Source organism: Dipodomys spectabilis, unplaced genomic scaffold, assembly GCF_019054845.1.
Source record: "Dipodomys spectabilis isolate Male_0828 unplaced genomic scaffold, ASM1905484v1 ptg000069l, whole genome shotgun sequence".
NCBI classification, from domain to species: Eukaryota; Metazoa; Chordata; class Mammalia; order Rodentia; family Heteromyidae; genus Dipodomys; species Dipodomys spectabilis.
In genome coordinates, this window is record NW_024870746.1 from 26237597 (window position 1) to 26257622 (window position 20026).

At 47.2% G+C, this 20026-nt stretch overlaps 1 long non-coding RNA gene across 8 annotated transcripts; it reads right to left on the reverse strand.

The window, feature by feature from the left end:
* Positions 1 to 3439: 3439 nt before the first annotated feature.
* LOC122109626 lies at positions 3440 to 18416 on the reverse strand. Of its 8 annotated transcripts, XR_006147721.1 has the most exons (9): positions 18168 to 18416; positions 13862 to 13949; positions 13446 to 13639; positions 12433 to 12526; positions 12048 to 12143; positions 11540 to 11610; positions 11276 to 11347; positions 6403 to 6483; positions 3440 to 4863 (listed from the first exon to the last, which is right to left on the reverse strand). It is a non-coding gene; the product is annotated as an uncharacterized LOC122109626 (long non-coding RNA). The 8 variants fall into 8 exon arrangements; XR_006147725.1 differs by having other exon boundaries at positions 11276 to 11610; positions 13455 to 13639; XR_006147723.1 differs by lacking the exon at positions 11540 to 11610.
* Between the last annotated feature and the right edge of the window lie 1610 nt (positions 18417 to 20026).

Sequence of the window (20026 nt, forward strand, 5' to 3'; positions counted from 1 at the left end):
CTGGCTTTTTTCTTTTCGCTTATGTGGTGCTGAGGAATCAAACCAGGGCCTCATGCATGCAAGGCAAGCGCTCTACCACTGAGCCACCTTCCCAGCACAAGAGTACATTTCTTTTTGGATAATGTCACGCCTTCCCTTGCTCTCCCCAGCCTGGTTTTTATAATGAGATCCTGTCTCAAAATCTTCAAAAGATATTGGGTGCCATTGGCTCATGCTAGTATTACAAATACTAGCTACTCAGGAAGCTGAGATCTGATGATCACAGACAGACAAAACTGACAGACTATCTCCAATTAAACAGAAAAAAAAAGTGGAAGTGGAGCTGTGGCTCAAATGGTAGAGGGCCAGCCTTGGGCAGAAACCTAAAGAACAGGGCTCAGGCCCTGAGTTCAAGTCCCAGAACCAGCACACAGTTTAAAAAAAAAAAAAAAAGAGTCAGCTTTTGGTTAACCTCTTGCAAGACACACTTACATGTGCCCTGGACATCAGTGATGTCAGCCTGTCACCCTGCAGCACCGGGCTACTTCATTCAGATGCTCCTAACATTATCCCATGTTTCAGACCCTGCACCAGATTCCAAGCTGCTGAAAGCGAGGAATGTGTCTTATTGGCCTCCTTCTTCCCTGACGCATTTTTGAGACTTAATAAATATTGGACCATATCATTGCTGTTTTTCCCCCTTTTCTCTTCAAGTGCCGAAATTGGTTCTGTCCCTCCAGTAAGAGGATTTCCATCAAGTCCTCTTTAATGACCAGAGCACTGCTCTCCTGAGCCCTTCCAGCTTACAACGTCAGCAGCCAGCCAGGAGAGAATGAACTTTTTTTTTTGCCTGACCAGAAGCTGCACTAGGTGCATGGCAAATATTTCCTAGTGAAGAGTAATCAAATGAATCTGTGTTCCTGCCAAGTATCACTTTAGATCCCTGAGCACTGTGGTCCCAGGCAAGCCCAGCCATGGAGGACCAGCTGACCCGGGTCCCCCCATGACCCCCCACAACTGTTGAATGTTTCGCATCTCATCAAGAGCTACAATGCTCCTGCATTTTTATTTTGTTTTCATGATAAAATGGAACTCCTGTTACACCCAGGTAAGGATACAACATCGGCCCCTGAGCGTTGGGATTACAGACTTGCACCCCTGGGCCCAGTTTTTCTGTCCATTTTGGTAATGATTCTGAAAATTCTGTTTGGTGTTCTATACAGACAATCATATCATCTACATGAGTGAGTCTTTTTCTTAAATCCAAACCTTACACCTTTCCGTCCTTCCTTCCTTCCCTCCCATTCTTTTATTCTTTTTTGTTCTGGGGCTTGAACTCAGGTACTGGGCTCCTTCCCTTAGCTTTGTCACTCAAGGCTGACACTTTATCACATAGGCCACAGCTCCAATTGCATTGTGGGGGGGGGGTGGAGGGGGGTGTCTGTGTCTGTGTGTCTGTGTCTGTGTGTCTGTGTGTGATTGATTGGAGCTAAGACTCTCATGGGCTTTTCTGTCCCGGCTGGCTTCAAATTGTGATCCTCAGACTGCAGCCTCTTGAGTAGCTTTTTGTTTTGATTTTATTCTATTAATAAATAATCATTATTAATCCATTTCCCTGTTAACTTCATCTTAGATCACTGGGATTATGGCCACATTGTTGTGCTGTGCAGTATTATCATTTTTGTAGCTTGCTAGACTGTTTATATATTTTTTGCATTTCTATACTCCTGAGTATAATGAGACTACATGTTTTTCTTCCTTATATTTGTTGGGGGAGGGGAGGCTGCTCTCTTAGCTACTGCCCCAGCCAATAAGAAACTGATCTGGGGTATTAAGATTCTGCCAGCCTCTTATGAGCTGGAGAGTTGTCTCTTTCCATTTTCTGATAGGATAAAAGGACGGATCTGCTCCTTAGTCATCTGTATGTTAATACTCATCAGTGAAGCCATCTTAGTATACTCTCTACCCTCTCCCAAGTAGGGCTGACAGGAGACAGGGTCACAATTCATGCTTTACTCAAAACTCAGTACCTCTGTTTCCCCTGAGTAAGAGTCCAATCTGAAATGAAGTCAGAAAGGCTGCTAGTTACCTCTGCTCCCATTTTCACACCCTCAGGCCCCTAAAGAGGGTTGAGTCAGGCACCGTTAACCTTCCCTCTTCCCAGAAGTCTCTGGGGCATATCCAGACGATTGAAGGTCCCACAGCCAGGTTTGGGGAGCATATTTTATCAACAGTTGTGATAAGGTTTGTCTCCTCAGGGACCCCCTCCTTGTGCTTTTCTGGCCTCTTTCCTGGGAGCCAGGCCTGGTCCAGGGGTTACCACTAGTAGGCACTCTTGCTGTTCCTTTTTACTTCTTACATTGATTAAAACCCACTCCACGATATCCAGATGCATTGTACAGAGAGAACAGACAGATGTCTTAATTAAGTCAGCCATTCGGGCAACAGAGATTTTTCCCAATACATCTGAAGGAGAGAAATATTCTCTCAGAGACATCTCATCTCATCTGCCCAGGGAGGGGCTGGAGGGGCGCACACAGACATTCCCAGCATTCCTCCACCTTCCCCGGCCCCACCAGATGGCACGGAGATCTTGGGAGCTTAGGACGGCCCCACCCACCCACTCCTTTCTCCAGGGTATCTTTGCCATTCCCAGCTGTCACCCAGGCCAATAATAACCTATGGAGGCCAGGTGGCCCAGAAGCCCTGGCTTAGCAGGAGAGCCTCCTAACCCTCCCACTCCCTCAGCCCCTCTGTTCCTGGGAGATCACACTTCCCAGCCAGAGAGGGGAGGCACCAAGAGGGGGAAGATCCTAGGTCCAATGCTCATCACTCCTACCTTGCCCTGCCCACTTGACCCTGACTTTCCTCTAAAGCAGAGCAGCTGGGCCACCAAGACTCCAGCCCACCCTAACCAGCCTAGACCCACCGGCTGCTGGTCTTGTCTTACTGAGGTCAAGCACAGCCTTCAGTGCACTGCCCCAGCCTCCATCCCACCTGCCACCCTGAAAGGTAGACTCTGAGAAGGAGAGATGCAGCTCCATAACATGAGCCAGGGCAGGGTCCTATGCCCAATGTCTGGGATGTTACAACGATACTGCTGCAGCACTCAGACTCAGGGTGATGCTACATGGAGGACAGTTCATGTGGCCTGTTCCCCTTCATCCACGTACACCCTGGGGGGGCGGGGCAAGTCACTTCTCACTTGGAGTTCTACTGTACAGTAAGCACCTCCCACCAGACAACCTACTGGCCATCGCCAGCCATCCCCAGCACTGGTGTCCCTTCTCAGGAGACAAAACAGGGAAGGCTTGATCATTCACGTGGCACCAGATAGTACCCTCTCCCAGAAAGAGTCCTCTTTCAGGATAAGCCTTGGGCCAGTTGCCTGTGGCTCACATCTGTAATCCTAACTATTCAAAGAGGCTGAGATGTGAGGATCGCTTTTTTTTTTCTCCTGTGTTAAAAAGCTTTATTTAGAATTTTTGTTTCTTAGCTGGATTATTCCATGCCATTTTGTGACATGAAATAAATCAGAAACTACTCCACTTTCATTTTAAGATCAAGCTTCTTGGTCATTGGAGAAATAAAGGAAGAAATCAGAAAGTTCCTACAATCCAATGAAAATGAACATGCATCATACCAAAATCTTTGGGATATGATAAAAGCAATGCTGTGAGGAAAGTTCATAGCTCTATGCATTTTACATAAAGAAAATAGTAACAGTTCAAATAAATAACAATTTCATGATTCATCTAAAGCTTCTAGAAAAACAGGAACAGACCAAATCCAAAAGTAGTAGATGGAGAGAGATAATAAACATTAGGGCAGAAATCAATGTAGTAGAGCCTAAAAAACTATATATAGAATCAACCAAACAGAAAGTCAGTTCTCTGAAAAAGTTAATAAAATTGACAGCCCCCCTAGTTAAGTGACGAAAACAAGAAGCAAAAACCCCTCAAATCAACAAAATTAGAGATGACAAAGGAAACATCACAACAAGCATCCAAGAAATTCAAGAGATTATAAGAGACTATTTCTGAAACCTATACTCAAATAAGAAGGAAACTCTAGCAGAAATGGATAAATTCCTAGAGACATTCAAGCTGCCTAAGCTGAACAAAGAAGCTGTAAACCGCTTAAATAGACCCATCATAAGCAATGAGATTAGGAAAGTAATAAGCAGTCTTCCAATAAGGAAAATTCCAGGTCCTGATGGATTCACAGCCGAATTCTGAGACCATTAAAGATGAACTAACACCAGTTTCACAGTTACAGCCTCAATGGTCAGAGATTCCATTGACCTGATGATGCAGATGTTCTTGCTGACCTGTATGTGTATAGACGGCCATGTTTGCCACGTGGACTGGAAATGGATTCTAGATGACTGGCAATTTCTGACATCACATCTCTGCACAGCTTCCTCTGGGCTGTATCCAATAGGGCCCACTCTCCCGGGGTGAAGTTCACAGTTACATTGTCAATGATCATGATTCTCTGCTTAAAGTTCTGCCTCTTGGCCAGGCAGGAGCAAGTGCTAACTCAGTTTTAGGCACCACCATCACCATAACACTAAGTCAACTGCACTCATCAGCGTGATTAATGAGTCAAGGATTTCCCATGAGGCCAACACCTGGGGATTCATGGTCGCTGCAGTTTGCTGGTGTCTTCCTCTGGAGGTCAACTCACAGGCTTTCCAAGCTCTAAGCAGGAAAATGGTTGTGGTTGTGCTCAAAGCCAGCTGCAGAAGTTCCACCTCCTGTAGTATCCCTTCGTTGTCACCAAAAACTCTGATGGGATGCAGGTGAAGGTTTGTGAAGTGTCCCTTTAAAAATAGGGAGTCTTCAGGTAGGGTCATTGACTTGGATGGCAGAATTTGAATTTCTAGAAAAGTCACAATGGTAAGAAAACTTGGCAGAGCTTTATTGAGTAGGCAAATGAGCAAGCAGGCAGGCAACTAAGCATGCAGACAGACAGACAAGCAGAAAGGCAGAGACACTCCAACAGAGTGCAGGTGCTCAAAAGGAGAGACATGGAGGATCACTTTTTGAAGCCAGTCTGGGCAGGAATATCTATGAGACTCTTATCTTCAGTTAACTACCAAAAAGCCAGAAGCAGAGCTGTGACTCAAATGGTAGAATGCCCACCTCGAGTGAAAAATTTAAGGGACAGTGTGCAGGTTCTGAGTTCAAGCCCCAGAACAAGAGAGAGGTGGGGGGGAGGGAGGGAGGGAGGGAAGGAAGGAGAGAAGGAAAGAAAGAGAAAGAAAGAAAGAAAGAAAGAAAAGAAAGAAAGGAAAGAAGGAAGGAAGGAGGGAGGGAGGGAGGGAGGGAAGAAAGGAAGGAAGGCAGGAAGGCAGGTAGGCAGGCCTTTGCTGGCCATGGCTCTCCCCTCCACCTGATGCCCATGTGCCCACACATATAGGAAAGTTGCCTCTCTTGGCCAAGCACAAGGCCCACAACAATGGAGGGCTAGCTGTCTTACATTGCCCTTTACATCCACTTCTTCTCCAGATCACTCAGGGTTCTGTTCTCCACCAGCTGAGCCCGGCAGTCCCTCCTGGCTCACCTGTCCCTCTCTGCGAGGCCTCCACAGAGCCAGAGCCACACAGCAGGGGAGCATGATGCCCAGGCTCTGTCCAGAGCATCCCTGGAGTGACTCAGAGGCTCCTCGCCTTTGGAGAATAGCCAGGCTGCCCCTCCTCAGATGCCTGGTGGAGGGATCCTCCACGGGATAGCAGGCCCTGATGCCTTGAGACAATCTCTTCCTAAGCCTTTAATCCAGTGATGGGAGCCATTTTCTATTAACAGGCCGTGACTTCAGTGGAAAAGCATAATCATCAAGGGCCCTATCATTGTATAAAATTACTGAATTTCAGTGTGGATGCCACAGTTGTTTACTTTCACTCTCAAAGGATATAGAAAACATGGAAAAATAGTGCTTTTTAAGCCAAAGGAAAAACTGTACAAAATAAACAGGAGTGACAGTATTTTAAAATATGGTTTCTATATTTGGGGCAGCTGAGTGGACATGACATGGAAGAATGTGAAGGGAAAAGAGAGTGAGAAATTGTGGTGGGGAAAGAGGAAGACAAAATCATAAGAAAGGGGAGGGTGAAATGTGAGGATTGTGGTTCAAAGCCAGCCTAAGGAGGGAAGTCTACAAGACTTTCCAGTTCTCCAATTATTTCTCCATTTCTCCCATTAACCAGCAAAAAAAAAAAAAAAAACAACCCAGGAAATAGAGATGTGGCTCAAGTGGTAGAGTACCAGAGCTTGAGCAAAACAGCTAAGGGGCAATGCCCAGGCCCTGAGTTAAACAACAACAACAACAACAAAACTTAGAAAGATGAAAGGGAGAGTCAGGGGAGAGTGGAGGAAGAAGGAAGGAAGAGCAGATGAGGGCCGCAGTACACGCACACACCTTTAGTCATCTGCTAAGTCAGGACTGTCCCAGCTCCAAGCATCTCCCGTCATGCACAGCGAGTTTTCAGACTATTACCAGCTACAAATTATAATGCCAGCATAGTTAGGTGCTTACTTGTACTCTACCACTTAATCTTAACAAGAGCTTTAAAGGTTAGGTCTTTTGCAGATAAGGGAAGTAAGACCTAAAAGTCCTCACACCACTGGTAATGAGAGTCTGGATTCAAGTCTTCATCTGAGTTGGAGCTTTTATACCATTTCTGCCATGAGCCAGCTCCGTGCAGAACTGTCTGCTGTGATTATCCTTGTGCACTGTTCTTGGCTCACCATGCTGCACAGCTCTTTCCTTCTGCTTCTTTGAAGCCATTTGACTGTCCCATCTCTTCTTCCCGCCTTCCCTGACCTCACACTTGGTTTGATGTATTTTCTTCTTCTGGACTGTTCTGGAGATCTTCCACAGACACTGGCCCATCCATGGCTCTCCTCTGAAGAGCCTCCGCCTCCCCCGGGCTCAGTCACATCCCTCTGCTTTATTTATTTTTTACCCTGGCTGTGGTTTTCTTGCTGATTGTCCTTTGCTGTACTAAAGAAAATCTCCATATAAGCAGAACTTCGTCTGTCTTGTTTATGACCACAGCTCCGGCATCTAACACTATTTGGCAGATAGTAGGTAATTAAAAGTGTTGGCTGATGGATGAATGAATGAGTGCACAGACTTTTCTTCCTTTGCTGTCAAAGGGACATTCTCCTCAAGAACCAGCAAACCATGTCCTGGCTTAACACTTTCCCATGAGCTCCGGTCGGAATGAACCTCCTCCAAAAGCCTGCCCAGGGCTCAGGTTGTAGATGGAGATAAATGAGATTTGGCCCCAGACTCAAGGCTTGATCTTTTGGAATTTACAGAATCTAGAAAGGAGGCGAATACATGCCCACAAAGTACTATGCTTCAAAATGAGCCATAAGAAAAGAGATGGAACCAAATACGTTCAAAGAAAGGAAAAAGGCTGTCTGATTGATCAATGGAGCCTTAACATGTAAAGGCATCAGCACTGAGCCTGAGTCCTGGACAAGACTGGTGGGGGGTTGGGGGGGCCCACAGCAGCCTTGGGTAAGAAGCTCTGAGACTGAGAGTTGGGACCCCAGGCTGAGAGCCAGGCCCCCCAGGCTGTGTCTAGACCAGGCGGGTGAAGGGCGGGGATGGGAGCTGCAAAGGAAGGGAATCAGCACTAGAAAAGGATGGGTGGAGCTTGGACAGATCTGTGCCAGCCCCACGGGGGACCCTGGCCAGGCAGCAGCATCAGGAGCAGTTGGGGAGGGAGGGAGGGCGGTGGGCAGAGCTCCTGGGCAGTGAGCAGGAGAGGGTTAACCTGCTTCTCCCTGAGAGGCTCAGTGCAGGCGGATTTCTCCGTTTTCTTCAAGTAGTGTGAAATGTAAGCAGGTCAACAGGCCCAATTTCTCAACAGCAGGAAATGAAGCAACTTTTTTGTTGTTGTTGAGAAAACAGCCCGCCTTGATCAAGGGCAAGGCTCCAGGCTGTGGTCATTTCCCTGTCACATTAATCCCTGGTTTTTAGAAAACAGTTTTGTCCGGGAAGGGGTGGGGATCTGAGAGGAAGGCGGGGTGAGGGTGGCTGGGACAGGAATGGAAAGGAGGAAGAGGAGAAGGAAGAAGAGGAGGGAGAGGGACTGCCTGCAGGCACACGGGTGGAATAAAACCAGGCTGACCACCTGCCCAGCGGGAGGGAAGGGACAAAACTGGGCTCCAAGGAACTTAGGGGGTCTCAAGGGGCGGGGGGGGGGGGGGGGGCGGAGGCCAGGTCAGAAATAGGCCTCAGTTTCTAAGGCCTGTCCCACAGATTAGGCCTGACCCAGCTTCTAGGACCAGGACCACAGACAGTTCTAGTTCCTTCTCCTGGGTCAGTCTATCTAAATACCATGTTGTATTGTGCGTCTAGGCTCCTACAACTGCCCCAAGCATAGATGCTGAGCCTCTTGAAGACAAGATTACTCATTATTCTTGTGTCCAGCCAGAGAAGAATTCAGGCAAGGCATGAAACACAGTGAAAGTGATAGTTGAGTAGGAAAAGAATATACTTTCAATAGACTGAAAGCTTGTCAGGTGAGATGATGGCATGAGCCTTTGGGATCTGAGTATATATTGAGATTAGCACGAGAAATTCCCAGCCTACAGGACTGAGGTTGCTGTGGAGGCCTTGAGCCTACTATGTGAGCCCAAAGGGTCTGGTTCAAGGGCCTGCATCTCAGTTTTGGTCAATTAAAGGTCTATTGTCTTGGCACTGTTCATTGTCCATCCACGTTAGTGTGAAACAAAGCCTTTCCTTAATCCTTAGGTGCATAGGGGACTAAAAAGCATCCTCTGACCTCCACGGGCTATTCAGATCTTTTAACCATTTTTATTGTTATTATACGGCCGTTGTAGAAAGGGGGTACAGTTACATATGTCGGATAATGAACACCTTTCTTTTTGGACAGTGTCACCTCTTTCCTCCCTCTCGCCCAGTTTTTCCCTCGGCTGTTCTGATCCTAGCTGAGGCTGATGGGCTGCGAGTCTCTGAGACAGACAGCCTGGGACCTCTACCTCCCGCCATCACAGCTGTCTCTCCACTGCTTCACATTTTTACCTGTAGGGACGAAGTCGGGGCCTGGAAGAATCCTCCATTTTAAGTTTCCTTTGCTTAATTGCTGTCACTAACATCTAACTGCTGCCTGGGGTTCCACTCCCCCGGCTGCTCCTAGCTCCTGGAACCTGTGTATAAAGGAATGAAGCCACTGCCCTGCTCTGTGGCCCTCAACATACAACTCCCCACCCCTCACCCTGTCTCCATACATCTGCTGCCTTAGACTCAGCCTGGACCTCCTCCTATTCTCTCCTCAAAGAGCTCATTTTTTTGCTCAGGTGTGTGTGGGGGTGTGGGGGGGGGGGGTGTGGGGGGGTGTGTTGGTACTGGGACTTGAACTCGGGCCTGGGCATTGTTCCTTCACTTTTTGGCTCAAGGGAAGTTAGTGTTTTACCACTTAAGCCACAGCTCCACTTCTGATTTTTTTCTGATTAGCCTTAGAGTCTCATGGACCTCCCTGCCAAGGCTGGCTTTGAACTATGATCCTCAGATCTCAGCCTCCTCCGTGGCTGGGATTACAGGCATGAGCCACTGAGGCCTAGCTTTTAAAATAGCATCTTTATCTACCTGTATCTACCTCTGTCCTAGGCCTCCTGCTGGCCTCCAGCTGTGCAAACCAACTGGGCAGCTTGCTGTGTCTGCTCCCTTGAAACTCCGCCAGCTCACTGTAGATGTATGTGCCTGCCTCCAGTGCCCACCCCTCCCACACATGCTTGCACTAGGACCTCAGGGAGCTCCTGGCTCTTCCTCTTCTCTTGCCCCTTCCATCCAACACACCTTTAAGTTTGCTGCTTTCCCCATAGTAACTGTCTTGAGTCTGCTGCCTTCTCTCCATCTGTAACCCACCAACCTGTACACAGCACCCAATCTCCCGCCTGAACCTGGTTAATAACTATGCATAACCAGTATGGTATCACATGCCTATAATCTCAGCTGCTTGGGAAGCTGAGGCAGGACGATCCCTTAAGTCTGGAAATTCAGAACAAGAACCTGGCTCAAAAAGGTTACAATTAGCCAAGCACTGGTGGCTCATGCTTATAATCCTAGCCACTTAGAAGGCTGAGATCTGAGGATTCTGGTTTGAAGCCAGCCTAGACAAACAGAACTTCAAAACTCTTTATCTCTGATTAACTAGCAAAAAGCCAGAAGTGGAAGTGTGGCTCAAGCGGTAGAGGCCCAGGCTTCCGTGAAAAAGCTAAGAAAGCTTGAGGCTCTGAGTTCAAGCCCCAGTACTGGCACATACACATACAAAAGAGAGAGAGAATTGCAATTAAAAATAGCCATTCATACTTTGGCCTCTTCCACTTGCTTCCTTCTATGTCTGTTTTCTACTGGGAAGTAAGACGCATTCCAAAACATCAATCCTCTTCTGTGCCACTATTTAAGAGGTCAGGAGTGTCTGATTACAGGGCCCAGACCCTGTCTCTCTCCACCACCTCCTGCTTCTCTCCCCTAGCGCAATCCACGATAGCCACACTGCTCTGCCTACTTGCTTCTCCTTTTTCTCTGGGACTTTATATTCTCTCCCTCGGCCATTTCCCCTCTTCTTGGCATGCCTGACTCCCTCAGATTCTAGCTTAAGGCTGCCTCCTTGGAGATACCTCCCTGGCCAGCCAAACTGAAGCACGTGTTTTTCTTCATTGGACCAGCTCAGCCTGATACTTGGCCTCTTACAGGGGCCCAGAAATTCCCTGGGAGAAGGGATGTGGGCAGGCGCTGGCTCCAGTGACTCTACTGAGCTCTTTTTCCTCTTTATAAACCACCAAGGATTCAGCTATCTCCTCCCTTTAAAAATTCTCCATGCTGCTCACACCAACAACACAGCGTGGCCTTTCTCCGCTTTACCTCTTCCAAACTAGTCTCAGAACTGGACAAAGTTGGCTACCAGCTTCCTAGCTGCCCCTTTGCATTTCTAGGTTTAAACACTGGGCATTGCAGGGAAAGAGAGGACAGTGGAAAATAACCACAGAGAAAGCTGCAATCCTGAGACGGAGTGAGTTCCTCCGGGCCGTGGTCCTCGGTCTATAGTTAGCCTCTGACTTCCTCTCCTGGCAAGAACCACACCAGTTATCTAGGACAGACCTGGTTTCAACCCTTCCATTGTGTGCCTGCGCCGCGTGATTTTCTCCAGCGCGCTCTCCTTCCTTCTCCCCTCTCTGGTCCCCAGGAGGAAGCTGTCCTTTCTCAAACAACCCCCACGCTCAGTGTGGAAAGAGCTAAGTCTGGCTCTTACTTTGTTCTACCACATAAAAGCTGCAAGACTTTGTGCCAATCGCCACGTGCGCCAAGCTTTCGTTTTCCCCATCTGTAAGAGAGAAAAGTCGACACCTCCATTCTACGACTTGGCAGGGGTGCCTGCGTTGTACCTGTCCATCACTTCGTACCCATTTCTCTACTCTTCCTTCTCAGGGTTGAGAAAGAATGTGGTATTGTTTTCCAGCCCCAAACCCCCAATAACCTCCAGGACTGCGGGGGATAATATAAGACTTAACCAAACCTGAGTTGGTAGGGATGCTGGACTCTGTTCTCCGGGTTCTGCGGTGCCCTGGGAGGAGAGCCAGGTCCTGTCTGTAGGCGGGGAGCACCATCTCCATAAGGAAGAGGTGCTCTTGGAAAAGCAAACTCTTTATTGAAAACAGAAGCTTGGAAGACCGGCCTTAGGCAGGTAAGAGATGGTTGACTCTTGGGCTCCAGCTAGGAGCAGGAATCCATCCCAGATTTATGGCTTCCTCAATGTGGTATCAGAGCAGAGGGCAGCTTGGAGGCTGGCTCTCCACGAGTACTTCCTGCCCATCATCCCGAGACTCCCCCACCCCTCAAGTCATATTGGAATGTTCTGAGCTATGTTCAACGTTGCCAAGCCAGTGTGGAAAGGGCTGAGTCTGACTCCCATCCAAGGAACAGCAGTGACCCAAGGCCACATTGGTGACAGCTCCTTACAGGAGCACCTCCGGGCCACAAAATCTATCCTGCCCTCCATGTGGAACTCGTAGTCAAGTGCCTACCTGGAGTTCATTTCCATTCAGGTCATCTCACCTCCTCCAGGCCCTGATTAGCAGGAGAAAGATTGTTGCCAGGCCCATGGCCTGCATTCTCTTGGGCTGTTGGGACAAACAAAGTCTGGTGATTGGACTTGAAGGCGGGCAGTAGCAGAGAGACTAGGAGACGTCTCTGCTCTCTGCTCCTTGCTGTCAGCGGAGAAAGCAATCTCTGTATGAGTTTCCTGTGGCTACTGTAACAAGTTGTCATGAATTTTGGGAGGCTTCAAGCATTACTGACTAGTATATTACAGTTCCAGAGTTCAGAAGTCTTAGATGAGTTCTATGAGGCTAACATGAAGTTGTCAACAGGTCTGTGTTCCTTCAAGAAGCTCCAGATGTAATCGCTTACCTGGCCACATTTACTGCCTAGAAGCCACCTGTGTACAGGCTGGAGATGTGGTTCAGTGGAAGAGGGCTTTGAGGCTCTTGGTTTAATCCCAGTACTGGAGCAGATGCAAGAAGAGAGAGAAGCAGATGGGGAAAAAAATGGAGAGACAAAGAGGAGAAGGAGTTCCCTGTATTCTATGGTTTATTAACCCTTCCTCCACCTTCAAAGCACCTCTCTCTGACCTCTGTCCCGCCAGCACCTCCCCTTTTCTGTGTTCAACATAGAAACCTTTGTGGGGCTGGGAAGGTGGCTCAGTGGTAGAGCGCTTGCCTCGCGCGCATGAGGCCCTGGGTTTGATTCCCCAGCACCACATAAGCAGAAACAAGACGGAAGTGGCACTGTGGCTCAAGTGGTAGAGCGCTAGCCTTGAGCTGAAGAGCTGAGGGACAGCGCCCAGGCCCAGAGTTCAGCCCCCACAACCACAAAACAAAAATGAAACAAAAAGCAACAACAACTTTTGGTTCCCCAAAAGTCAAACTAACTTCCTTATTTGAGATTCTTAGACATGTTGCCCAATTCTCTTTTGCTACGTAAGGAACATATTCACGATACTTGGGACTAAGACATGGGAACCAATGTTATGTCTGTCACAAACTCTTTATTGTACAAATATTCTCCTCCACAGGCATTTTCTGGGCTCTGGAGAAAACGTGTTACTATGCCATCCCACCCCACCCCACCTCAGTGTACCCCACCCCACCTCAGTGTACCCCACCCCAACTCCCTTCCCTTCCCTTCCCTTCCATTCTATCTCATTATATTCCTTCCCACCCTATCCCGACCACTCACCACCCACCACATCCCATTCCTCCCCTCCTCTCTCCTCTTCCTCTTCCTCCTCTCCCTTTTCTTCCCCTCCCCTCCCTTTCTTTCCTTTCCCTCCCTGCCCTGCCCTCCCCTCCTCTCCTCTCCTTCCCTCTCCATTTTAAGAATATCTAAGGATGAAAGGGAGGCTTCAGAGTTCTTGCTGTTACCTGATTCACCTCTTGGCTATGGCAAAAGTCCTCCATATCCTCCTTCCAAGTGCTCCTAACTTCAGTGCTTAGTTGAGGAGTCGCAAAATCGTCTTGCCTGTAGAAGGTGGTAATCGCACAGCAGAGCCAGGTCAGAGGTGGTGCAGGAAAGCAAAGACACTTTACTGGGGCTGAAGGTTTTCCGTATAGAATGCCTGCAAAGCAAATACAAGGCCCCGAGTTCAAACCTCAAGGGCACTGGGGAAAAAAAGTCACTTCAATTAAGCCAGGTGCCCTGGCATGGGTGAGAATGCCGACCCAGCTTCTCAGTCGGCAAGTCTCCACCCTGCCTTCTCTTCAATCTGCTCCCCACATGCGCCAGCAGGCCCAGCAAACCCAGACCCCCAGAGGAGCCCACCTGGGTATGGCCTCCTCACCTGTCCCTGGAGTCCACCCTGCCTGTGAACCAATAAATCAATTTCACGTTGGCTGAGGAAACTCACACCAGCTGTCTTCATGGATTTTCTGGAAAACAACAATAACAACAACAACAACCAGGGTTCACAGGATCCTCTGAGGAAGCCACGTCGCTTCCTTTACCCGAGCAAACGTGGTGACCATTGAGGACACTTTGCCATGAATAAGCCTCACCCAACATGCTAGACATGAAGGAAAACAACAAACCGACAGAGTCATCCAAAACAATGGTCCCCAAAATAGTCAGCCTGGAGGGTGTCCTAGATACTTGGACTCGCTCACAAAAGCAGTGTGATGCCCAAGTCTGGCATTTCTGGAGTCTGAGGATGTATGTGAAGCAGGTGGGAGCATTGCTGTTTTCCATCCTAAATTAATGTGCCTCGTGTACACAAATGCATCTTGGCTTGGATTTCTTTCTTTCTTTTGTGGCAGGTCCTGGGGCTTGAACTCAGGGCCTGGGCACTGTCCCTTAGTTTTTTTCATTCAAGGCTGATACTCTACCACTTGAACCACAGCCATACTTCTGGCTTTTTTTCCCCCTGATTAATTGGAGATAAGTCTTATGAATTTTCCTGCCTGGGCTGACTTTGAATTGCTTCCTGCGTAGCAGGGATTGCAGGAGTGAGCCATCACTGCCTGGACTGATTGACTTCTTAATAGCTCAGATTCTGCTGTTCTATTGGAGCTCCACCAACTTGTACAAGATGTGAGAAAAATTACCTCTTCTACAAATATGAAAAAAATGTCCTGCAGACAAATTGAGATAATCTTCCCATTTCTGGAGGGAATCAGGTTTGTGGAAGATGAGAAGGGACTTCTGTCCCTTGGGAGAAGGTTGAGTCTGTTCATAAACAGGAAGGCTTCTAGCTTCACCCTGTGTGTGCAGTAACGCATGAAGTGCTAATGTAAATCCAATACTGAGCCAACTTTATTAAAACAATTTAACACGCAACATTGCTCCTTTCAAACTCATTATTTGTAAGTATTTTAAACCCCAGAAAATAAACTTTAGTTCCCTTTGGGCCATCTAAGCCTATTGCCTTTTATTGTTTTTCTTTATGTTCTGGCTTACCAAGAACATTTTTGGTTTAAGACAAAATCATCCTACTTTTCCCCTTGATAAAAATAAATCAATTGTTTTTCAGACATATCTCCCTATTTTTACAGATTTTTTAATCTTTCTCAAAAAAGTCAGAAAAGTCCATGAGACTCATGTCTCCAAAATTAACCAGCAAAATGCTGCAAGTGGAAGTGTGACTCAAGTGGCAGAGCACCAGTCTTGAAGAAGCTATGCAGGAGTGTGAGGCCATGAATTCAAGCCCAGTACTGGCACACAAAAAAGTTAGGATATACATGAACATAACCGAAAGGCTTTTGTGTAAGCTCTTCAAACTGTTTCTGTTGTTTATGCTTCACTGTGTTAAACAATAGAAAAGATGTATATAGATAGATAGATATACACACACACACACATATACACACACTTATATATACACATTGTGTGTGTGTGTGTGTGTGTGTGTGTGTGTGTGTGTGTGTGTGTGTGTGCCAGTCCTGGGGCTTGAACTCAGGGACTGTGTGTCGTCCTTCTACCACTTGAGTCATAGCACCACTTCCGGATTTTTCTGAATAATCTATTGGAGATAAAAGTCTATGGACTTTCCTGCCTGGGCTGGCTTTGAACCACCATCCTCAGATCTCAGCCGCCTGAGTAACAAGTATTGCAGATATGAGCTACCAGCGCCTAGAAAGGCTATTTTAAAATCATGTTTATTTCTCAAGGACACAATAATACTGATTAGTCATCCAAATTCTTATTAATATAAAGGTTTAAATTTAAATAAAGATTTAGAAATTAAAGTCTCAGGTAATACATTGTCAGAGTAATTTTTTTTTTTTTGTTGGTCATAGGGCTTGAACTCTGGGCCTGAATGCTGTCCCTCAGCTCTTCAGCTCAAGGCAAGCACTCTACCACTTGAGCCACTGCACCACTTCCAGTTTTCTGAGTGGTTTATTGGAGATATGAATCTCATGGACTTTCCTGTCCAGACTGGCTTGAACCAGATCTCAGCCTCAGATCCTCAGATCTCAGCCTCCTAAGTAGCTAGGATTACAGGCATGAGCCACTGGTGTCTAGCTAAGTCAGAGTGATTTTTAGCATTAGAAAAAGTAATTTCTTTTAGTCGTATGTATGTATGTGTGTGCTAGTTCTGGGGCTTGAATTCAGAAGCTTTCTTCAGGCTTTCTTGCTCATGGCTGCTGCTCTATCACTTGACCCATGCCTCTAGTTCAGCTCTCTGGTTGGTCATTCTAGAGATGAAGCCACATGGACTTTTCTGCCCAGTGTGGCTTCAAATTTCAGTCCTCCACATCACAGCCTCCTAAGTAGCTAGGATTACAGGCATGAGCCACAGGTGTCGGGCAAAAGTAATACCTTTTAGTAAAGATAATTGGTTATGATCATTAAGTTAGTACTTTATTTTGTAATTTCATAACCTAAATAAATCAATGTTAGTTATTTTTCTACCAGCAAAAATAATGGAAGGGGCTGGGTGCCAACGGGTCATGCCTGTAATCCTAGCTACTCAGGAGGCTGAGATCTGAGGATCCCATTTCAAAGCCAGCCTGGGCAGGAAAGTCTATGTGCCTCTTACTTCCAACTAACCACCAGAAAACCCGAAGTGGCACAGTGGCTCAAGTGGGAGAGGCGCTCTTAGGTGATTTGGCAGGGACAGCCTGCCCCCGTGCCAGGAGAGAGAGAAGGACAAGCCGAGAGAGCAAAGAAAGGCTGAACACACAGAACCTCTGGCCTTTTACCATTGCGTCGGCAGAAATTGTCCAACATCATGTGGGCTGGAGGTTTGCTCTCGCCCTCTCTCAATAATCCCTCTTCCCTTGACCCACGTGCGAGTTTCCTTTCAGCCACCCTTACAGAAACCAACCACAAATTCTCCAGAAAATGCTGCTCTTGGTTTGTGACCTACAGATTTCTGGCCTTACAGGTTGCAAATAATGCCACTTCCTGGCAAGCCAGGAATATTAGCAAATATGGGAATCCAAGAGAAAGTAGCTCCGAGAAGAATTTCATATAATTACTTGGCACACACAAGCGCCAGTGTTGAGGGTGCTTCTGACAAAGTCTCCAGACAGATACTCCCTGGGGCCCCTACTTCACCTGGTGCTAGTTTGGAAAAGCAATGTGCCAATCCACAGCTCTTTTCGAATAGAAGTAAATGCTGGTGAAATCAAACAAAATAGCTTAATGATGCTGAATAAGAGAATTGTTAAGCAACTTACACACTTTAAGATTTTTTCCATAAGAAAGGAAAGGCAATATTGCTCTCAGCTTTGCATCGGACTACAGACCATTACAAGATGCGGGTTGAGGAGGGGGGTGCAGGGTCCTGCAGACCCGCTCCCCCAATAAGCAGGTTAGCTTGATAGGTTCTGGACTCTGAAACAATGAGCTTTGACTTTCCCCTATGAATTTGCAGTCCTGAGAAGATTGATTTGGTACCTGGTTTTTGCCAGGCTGCTGAGTGAAAATGTGTGGTCACAGTGGAGAACTTGCTAGAACACAGTGGTTTACACAATCCAGGCAGTCTTGCTCATTTTTTCCCTTCTTAGCAGCTGTGTTTGCATTTGACAAGCCATTCTTTCTGAATTCTGACTCCTTTTCGCTTTCCACAATTTGTATTCTTTTCTTTTTTCTTTTTCTTTTGCCAGTCCTGAGGCTTGAACTCAGGGCCTAGGCACTGTCCCTGAGCTTAAGGTTGGCACTCTACCACTTGAGCCACAGTGTCACTTCTGGCTTTTTCTGTATGTAGTACTGAGGAATCAGACTCAGGGCTTCATGCATGCTAGGCAAGAACTCTACCACTAAGCCACATTCCCAATCCGACCATTTATATTCTTTACTATTGTGTGTTTGCCTGTACCAGGGCTTGAACTCAGTGCTCTGACCTCTCGCTTAGGCTTTTTCTCCTCCAGGCTGGTGCTCTACCCATTAAGCCACACTCCCATCTCCAGTTTTCTACTGGTTAAGTATAAATAAGACTTTCACAGGTTACCTGGGGCTGGCTTCAAATCACTATCCTCAGATCTCAGTCTCCTGAGTAGCTAGGATTACAGGTGTGAACCGCCAGTGCCTGGCCCACAATTGTTTTCTTGTTTAAATGTTTCTGCTTCCCCTTGAATGTTTTCATAAGTACCTATTACACATTAGAAACTGGCATGGACAGAGGCTGAAATCTGACCCAGTCCTACCTTATTGACTCTGTAGTTTGGCTAATGACGCAGATGTTAGTAAACTGCCACATCCGTGTATACTTGCGCTGGGCTGTAATGGCACTCTCCATGGGCTGTTCTTCCTGGAGATGAGACACCTTCAAGCTTCAATCAGAAGTGCCGTGGACCAGCTGTGTCAAGCTGTCTCTGAGGGAAGACATAGGAGATTTAGGAAAACACACACACACACCCCTTAGAGAAAGCTAGGACCAAGTAGGATGTCAGCACCCAGAAATCTGAGGGACTAAAGCAGCCCAGGTTCCGGTTTAACGTATTTATTTATTTATACAATTGTGGGTTTTTTTTTTTTAATAAGGCAGGGAAGGGACAGATTAAGATATTTATAACAAGTTGCATTCAGTAGGCATGGTTAGCTTTGGCAATACAGGAAACAGAAGGCCTGTGGTTAGAGACAGCTGAGCTCAATGACTTTAAAGGTGGAGATGAGGAAAACATCCTCTTTTTACGCCTCGTGGCTGATCAGCTCTTGCTACTTCAGGCCATGGGCAGGGGTGACAAGGCTCAGGACTGCTGCCCCAAGAGCTCATGACTGCCCCCAGCACAGAGAGATGGGGATAAACTGGTCAAAGAAGCTAGGTGGCATCTCTGGGCAGCTTGCCTTGATGCACGCTCTGAGCAGGCATGCTGGCTAGAGGCTGTTCCCAGCTGCTGTTTGGTGGTTTGTGTACCAAACAGCCTAGGAAGATAGAAACAGTACTTCTGAGAAAAAGACAGCCTGTGTGCCGTCCAGTGTAATAGAGATAACGTCTCCCTCCAGCGTAGGCAAGGCCTTTGTGGCAAAAGGCCTTGGTTCCTTAACCTAGAGCAGCTCCAACATCACTCCTATGGCACCTAGGCTCCAAGTCCGCTCCAAACGTGAAGTTCATGTTACTGTGAGTGAATGGCCAAAGCCCTTAGTCTCGACCTGGGATCTGACAGGATCCATGGAACTGAAGCATAAATCTCAGACCCTTTCAAGCTGTGGAGGGGAAGTAGCTGGCACGTGTGGATTTGAAAGGCGACCCGCTTGAGTGGAGTAGAGGGAGGGGAGGGAAGTGATGTGAGATAAGGTGAAAGGTAATGACCCGTGAGGTGAGTCCCTTGTTTTGTCACCAGATGCCGGTGAAAGTTTGTGAAGTTTCCTTCTAAAAGTAGGGACTCCGGCTGGGCGCTGGTGGCTCACACCTGTAATCCAAGCTACTCAGGAGGCTGAGATCTGAGGATTGTGGTTCAAAGCCAGCCTGGGCAGGAAAGACCATGAGAGTCTTATCTCCAATAAACCACCAGAAAACCGGAAGTGGCGCTGTAGCTCAAGTGGTAGAGCGCTTGCCTTGAGCTGAAGAGCTGAGGGACAGTGCCCAAGCCCAGAGTTCAAGCCCCATGACCGACCAAAAAAAAAAAAGGTAGGGACTCTTCACTTGGGATCCTTGACTTTGATCACAGAATAAGAATTTCCGGGCAAGTTGCGATAATAAGAAACCTTGGTGGAGCTTTATTGAGAAACTAAGCAAGCAGACCAGCAGACCAGCAGGGCGGCAGGGGCACACTCTAGCAGAGTGTGGATGCTCTCAAAGGGAAAGAAAGAAAGAGCGAGACACAGCTGCGTGGCTGGTAGGGGTGTTTATAGGGTAAAGGCATGAGTCTGCCTTCAAAGTAATGAAAAGACAGGCATTTTGCCTTTGCTCTAATGACACCTGGTATTTCCTTTTCTGAGTTTCTGCATGTTGGAGTATTCTTTCCAGGTAAGAATTCATCCTGCCATAAAACAGATCTTTATCCTTGAGATAAAGATCCTATTGTCTGCATTTTGGGTAAGTTTGCTTAAGTTTGGAGCATTT